Source organism: Ursus maritimus, unplaced genomic scaffold, assembly GCF_017311325.1.
Source record: "Ursus maritimus isolate PB19 unplaced genomic scaffold, ASM1731132v1 scaffold_29, whole genome shotgun sequence".
Taxonomy (NCBI): Eukaryota; Metazoa; Chordata; class Mammalia; order Carnivora; family Ursidae; genus Ursus; species Ursus maritimus.
Window position 1 is genome coordinate 9,135,960 of NW_024425452.1, and position 7,159 is coordinate 9,143,118.

The following is a 7,159-nucleotide window of genomic DNA, read 5'->3' on the forward strand; positions in this document are numbered from 1 at the left end:
GCTAAGTCAAGCAGAGAAAGACAATTATCATATGGTTTCTCTCATCTATGGAACATAAGAACTAGGAAGATCGGTAGGAGAAGAAAGGGATAAAGAAAGGGGGGGGTAATCAGAAGGGGGAATGAAGCATGAGAGACTATGGACTCTGAGAAACAAACTGAGGGCCTCAGAGGGGAGGGGGGTGGGGGAATGGGATAGACTGGTGATGGGTAGTAAGGAGGGCATGTATTGCATGGTGCACTGGGTGTTATATGCAACTAATGAATCATCGAACTTTACATCAAAAACCAGGGATGTACTGTACGGTGACTAACATACTATAATAAAAAAATATTCAAAAAAAAATAGATAAACTATACATTTGGAAGCAAATCCTGTCTTTTTTTCTTTCTTTGTTCTTCTTTAACATATTTTCAGAACACCGCATCATAAGTACAATGTAAGCACTTGGTAAAAACTTCTGGGATGGGGCAATGGATGGAAAACTGGATATTGCACCAAGTACATACTCTTCTACCAGCTTACGCTATAAGTAATCCCATAAGCTATCCTCATTGCAACCACCCCACCTTGTTTTTACCTTCCCCATCACACACAGCCCTTGTGCAGTCAGGGAAGCCATGATTCACCTTATTAATAACATACATTACTCATGTTACTTAGCTTTATGTTATGGCTTATGATTTCTACTTTATGTTTTGGCTTTATGTTTTATGTAGTCGTCCTCCAGGCTACAGTGCCCACTGTTCCTAACTGTGTCCCCACATTTAAAATAACAATGGTATTCAAGCCCCAAACAAAGTGCTACTTCTTGTATAAAGTCATCCACCAGGCACCAAATCCTCTGCAGTGGTTTTCTTTTAGAAGTGACCAGTCCTGAAAGAACAAATCAATGATATCAATAGTTATATTACACAAATAAGAGAAATCTTGGGTCAAGATTTCATTTTACTTCTCCCTGATACAGGTTAGTTTATTGCAATAATATTGTCCTTCTCTAATACCGCGTAACTATCAGCATGGCTCTACTGTATCATAATGACCATCTTATGTGTCTATTTCTTTCTGTTCCTGTACTAACCCTAAATTGGGAGCCCCCAGAAATCAGGAACTACACTTCTTTATATTGACAGGTTGCTACACAATACCTAATACATAGTAAATTAATCAATCAAAATGAATGAATGCACTCACCACTCTTTATAAGAGTCTGTTAAGCAGGAATTGCTTATTTGCCCTAGTATCACTAATACCTAACATAGAGTCTGCTACACAGTGAGTTGAATGAATAATTGTTGAAAGAATGGGAAAATTACATGTATCAAGGAGCAGTTAGCCATAACTGATTCCCATGTTTTCGTGGCCTCGGAACCTACCATAGTCAGTCAGGAAAATAAAATTAAATTAATACTAATATTAATACTAACAGCTTCCACATATATACACACATATACACAGAGATGGCACATGAAATGGTGAGCACAGACAGGATCACCCTAGGAGAGTAACAAAGCTTGATCACATACACATTTCACTCCTACAAGTTGAACTGCACATGCTTTGCAAAACAGATCACAAGTCAGTAAGTGCAGCGACTCCACCTGCCATTCCAAAAGAAATATACCCTCCTTCAGTCTCAGTCCCCATATTCCTGAGCTGTGATAGATATCCTGCCTTGTTAGAAAGGATGCTTATCTTTAAAATTACTTACGTGTCATACGGCATGGTCCTTGAGGGTAAACACAACTACATCTGAACCTCAGTCGGAACTGGAGTTTCAATATTAGAGGAAAAGATAATATATGCTATACTGGCTTCCAGTGTGGTACCTTCTTAGAAGATTTTCCTGGGTAACTGACCTAGAAGCAGTTTTTGTCTGACCGCTGCAGAATACGTTATTCTGTTGTATAGAGTGAGAAGCACAGGGCCCAAGGACAGAACTGTGAAATACGTTGAGAAAAAGAAGCCATCGGATAAAGGAAAAATAGCCAGAGGATTATGAAGGGAATCAGCAAATGGCAGTGTCATAAAAGCCAAAAAGTGGAAAATTTCTAAGGAAAAAAAAATGATTAATGACTTTCAAATTCAGCAGAGATCTAGCGAGTACGTAAGATCACCAAATCTTATTCAAGGCAAAGTTCTGATTAGCCTTGTTAATGGTAGTAGAAGTAAAACCACAGAGTATTTTTGTTCTTCAATGATGGAAACATGAGATTAAAATATATATACATAAATAGTATGATATATATAATATTATAATGTAGTATACATGAAATAAAGAGTATTTCCATTAATATCCTAGTTTGACAATTAATAAAAGTAGAACAATTTCTGTCTGGGGAAAAAAAAAACAAACCACCGTGTTTTGAATTTGTCAAGCCAGGAATGAGATCAGCCCAAAGAGACATAAGGCAGTTTCAAGGATATCTGGAAGAAAACCAACAAGAGGCAAGCTGAAAGCTGGGAAATAAAACGGTAACGAGAAACAGCAACTGTGCCCCGACACCTAACTTGGTACTGAGAAAAGGTCTGGAGAATTCATGGTGAAAGGGAACCTAGAACTTAGGGGGTTGGAAGTAAAAATGTGTTTTAAAAAAATTCTGCGCAGTCATGCCTGGAGCCTAGAAAATGAGTTAGGACTGCTAAAAAGTGAAGTCCAGATCAGACCAGGAGGCAACATCCTTATAAAGAATTTTCCCTGCCATTGGAAGTCACTCTTGGATACACTGGACTCACAGGAACAAAGGAAACAGGAGCCGGGGTGGGGGGGGGGGGAGTGAAGGAGAAAGTTGAACTCCAACAGTGTGGCTGTCCTATCCTCAGTCTTGAGGAAATTGGTGCCTAAGTTGAAAGTGCCCTGAAGGCAGCTTTAACTTACCTGACCAGTCTTCACCCCTGGGACCGCCTCAGGTCCTGCTGACCTAGGCAACCGTTTGAGGGTCAACCTTCCATGCAACTCAAATGTTCTTGAAGAACCCTCCTGTGGGTTAAGGTAGATAGCATTGTTTTCCTCTCTCTCAGCTTGCTTTTCTCACACAGTTGTTTGTTCTTTAATGGCTATGACTTGGTTCGTGCTGCTGGCAAAGGTAACTCCCCGAGAGGGTGAGGTGGGGCAAGACTGTGGTATTCAGGACTTCTCTCCTGGGCCAGGAACAGGTGCCTCTCTGTCATTCTCCTGGTGACACTTTGCAAGACTCTAGCTTTTTAAGTTGTTAAATTGACACTGTATGTTCCCTGAAATCAGAATTCCAATTAATAGGACAGTTGTTATGTTTTCAAGAGCCAATACTGTTGAGGATGTTGGGGTCAGTGTGGTTGGCTGGTTAGCAGAGAAGCAGAATGGAAAGGGAATGTGAAAAAAAGATTCGGAAAAGAGAATTTGCCTGGGAGAATCTGTTTTAGAAACCGCAAGCCCTGAAAGGCAGACAGACCCCCTTGCACATTTCCATGATACTAAGCACTCTGGCATGAATTATTTCTTTAATGTATCTTGGAGGAGGAGGCAACATTTATATGCCTAACACAGTAATAGGCACTCTTGGGGGAGGGAGCTGTAAGAATCCAAAAACATGATATAGAGACCACAAAATCTTTAAAATGTAGACATTTTATATAAAAGGTAAATTGCATGATGCAGTCCACTTTAGTTTAGCTGGAAAAACAACACAGCCTACTAGGACAGCTAGGGTTCATTTCTTGTGTGCATCAGTTATCTTGGCTCTGTTCTGAGGGAACAACAGGTCAGTGCCCACTGGCCTCTAAGCCAGATCTCCCAGCTGGCGGCCCCCGGGTAAGGGAGCGGGGCCGCAGGGGGGGCGGCTGACCAGGGTGGCGGTGCAGCAGGCCTGCCTGCACACTCTCCATGGGGCTGGCCCTCGGCGCCCCGTGTGCTCTAAGACAGCAGATTCTGTGCTCATGAGAACATCTCCACTGCTGCACCGAGGGCACACGCATCTTCAGTGGGACCTGGAATTCCCGGGAATTGCCTTTGTGAAATGCTGGCCATAATTTCTCTAATTTCCATCTGTTTTCCATGGAAACACCAAGAAACCATGAACAATTTTAGTTAATACAGAGTTTGACTGCCATTTCCTCTCTGAAGACTTTACTGCCAAGGACAGCCTGGCCCAAAATATTAAAGAAGTTTCGTCTTCTGGTGATAAGGATGCCTTCTATGTTGCAGACCGGGGAGACATTCTAAAGAAACATCCGAGATGATTCAAAGCCCTTCCTCAGGTCACCCCCTTTGATGCCGTCAAATGCAATGAACACCAAAGCACAGCGAAGACCCTAGCTGCCATTGGGACAGGATTTGACTTCACCAGCAAGACTGAAATACAATTGGTGCCGAGTCTACGGCTGCCTCCAGAAAGGATTATCTATGCAAATCCCAGCAAGTGTCTCAGATTAAGGACGCTGTCAATAATGCAGTCCAGATGATAACTTCTGATCGTGAAGTCCAACTGATCAAAGTTGCCAGGGCACATCCAAAGGCGAAGCTGGTTTTGCGGACTGCCACTGATGATTTCAAAGCAGTTTGTTGCCTCAGTGTTAAATTTGGTGCCACGCTCAAAACCAGGAGGGTTCTTTTTTGCTGCAAAAGAGCTATATATTGATATCATCGGTGTCAGCTTCCATGTGGGAAGTGGCTGTACAGAGACCCTCGTGCACACCATCTCTGATACTGGCTGTGTCTTTGTCATGGGAGCTGAGGCGGGTTTCAACACGGTATCTGCTTGATATCAAAGGTGGCTTTCTTGGATCTGAAGACGTAAAGCTTAAATTTGAAGAGATCACCAGTGTTATCAACCCAGCACTGGACAAGTGTTTTCCAGCACACTTGGGAATGAGAATCATAGCTGAGCCCAGCAGATAATATGTTGCATCAGCTTTCACACTTGCAGTTAACAGCACCACCAAAAAAACCTCATAGTAAAGGAACAGACCGGCTCTAATGATGACGACCAGTCGAGTGAACAAACCTTTAGGTATTACGTGAATGATGGGGTATATGGATCATTTAATTGCATCATTTATGATCATGTACACATGAAGCCCCTCGTGCAGAAGAGACCCAAACCAGATTAGAAGTGTTATTTGACCAGCATATGGGGACCAACATGTGACAGCCTCAATTGCACTGTTGAGTGTAGTGACTTGCCCAAGATGCATGTGGGGGAGTGGACGCTCTTTGAAAACACGGGTGCTTCCACTGCTGCCGCTGCTTCTACTTTCAAAGGGTTCCAGAGGCTGATGATCCACTATGTGACGTTGGGGCCAACATGGCAACTCACACGCGGGGCCAACATGGCAACTCACACGCAGGTCCAGGGCCATGACTTCCTGCTGGAAGGAGAGGAGCAGGACGGCAGCCCCCTGCCTGTATCCTGTGCTCCCCCTGGGAGAATGGGATGAAGTGGGGTGAAGTGTCCCCTGCTGCCTTGCTTCAGCGAGCATTACCGTGTAGGTACCACTCCTACAGCTGTTAACCGCCAGGTTAGCTTGAATTACGGAATTTGGGGGGGACCGTTTAATTTAAGTACTGCTAGTTTTCTTGAAATGTCTTTGTAAATAGGGTTGGCACAGATGCAATAATATGGAACACGAGGAGATGGGGCCACTTATCTGTGTTCCTATGGGAACTATTTGAATATTTGTTTCGTATGGATTTTTTTTAAAAGATTTTATCTATCTATGTGACGGAGAGAGACAGCCAGCGAGAGAGGGAACACAAGCAGGGGGAGTGGGAGAGGAAGAAGCAGGCTCATAGTGGAGGAGCCTGATGTGGGGCTCGATCCTGGAACGCCAGGATCACGCTCTGAGCCGAAGGCAGACGCTTAACGACTGCGCCACCCGTGCGCCCCTGTTTCATATGGATTTTTATTCACTTTTCAAACATGCTACCAAGGAGTGCCCCTCAGCTTCTGAGCAAGCATTTGTAGTTTGTACACTGGCAGAATGGGCCACAAGCTTCGGGTTCTGACCTGTTTTTAGAATAAAGTATCTTGAAATAAAAAAAAAAAACTTGGAACAGCATATATATATACATGTATTCTTGCCTACAAGTGTGAGATAAATACAAATTTATCTTCTGTTAAAAAAGAAAACAAGCAAAACGTATTTCCAAATGAGTGAGTGCAGAGTGAGGTCTTTCACTACACATCAGGTGACAACATGCTCTAAGTGAGCCTGGGACTGCCTCAACTTACCCATGTTCCCCAGCATAATTATACGTAGAGCTCCTTCCACCCTCTAAGGTGTTGTAGTTTGGACAATAAATCACATGCTCGTCCTATAAAATAAGGCATGTTTAAATGACTGAAGACGGGGAGGAGGAGTTAAGATGGCGGACGAGTCGGGGGATGCTAAGTTTGTCTAGTCCCTCAAACACAACTAGACAGTTAGGAAATCATTCTAAATGACTATAGACATCAAAACTTCTCAGATAAAAGTACAGTTTGGGCCCATGATCTTTAATCTTATATAGTTTCTGTGAAAGTTAAAATTCAGTAAGATCTAACTATATCCTCTATCCAGTTTAAGTCCTTGTGAAGTTTTTATAGATTTAAATTGTAACTATTTCACTTTTAAGAAAACAGAAAAGACTCTGGGGTGCCTGAGTGGCTCAGGTAGTTGAGGGTCTAGCTCTTGGCTTAGGCTCAGGTAGTGATCTCAGGGTTGTGAGATTGAGACCCCATACAGCTCCGTACTCTGCATGGAGTCAGCTTGAGATTCTGTCCCTCTGCCCCTCCCCTCGTTTGTGAATGTTCTCTCTCTCTCTAAAATAAAATAAATAATTAAAATCTTAGAAGAAAAGAAAACAGAAGAGACTGTACACAGTCAATGTGTACATGGCCACCTGTTTGGGTTACACAGAAAACATTACAATTTAGGTCTCAGCTTTAGGCTTGGTCCTAGTATCTTCTGTTAAAAATATTTTATATTTTTATATAAATAAAATATTTATATTTTATTTTTATATTTAATTATATTTATATATTTTTATATATTATATATTAAATATTTATATTTTTTATATATTTAATTATATAAATATTTAGGATATTTATTTGAAACAAACAAAAAATACCTTTGGTCACCTTAAATGAAAATTAACAACAAAGGAAAAGATTAAGTAAGTAGATGACAAAACAGGTGG

At 41.8% G+C, this 7,159-nt stretch overlaps 1 pseudogene; it reads left to right on the forward strand.

Moving 5' to 3' along the window:
- Positions 1-1,284: 1,284 nt before the first annotated feature.
- LOC103664130 lies at positions 1,285-5,489 on the forward strand (annotated as a pseudogene).
- The last annotated feature ends 1,670 nt before the right edge of the window (positions 5,490-7,159 follow it).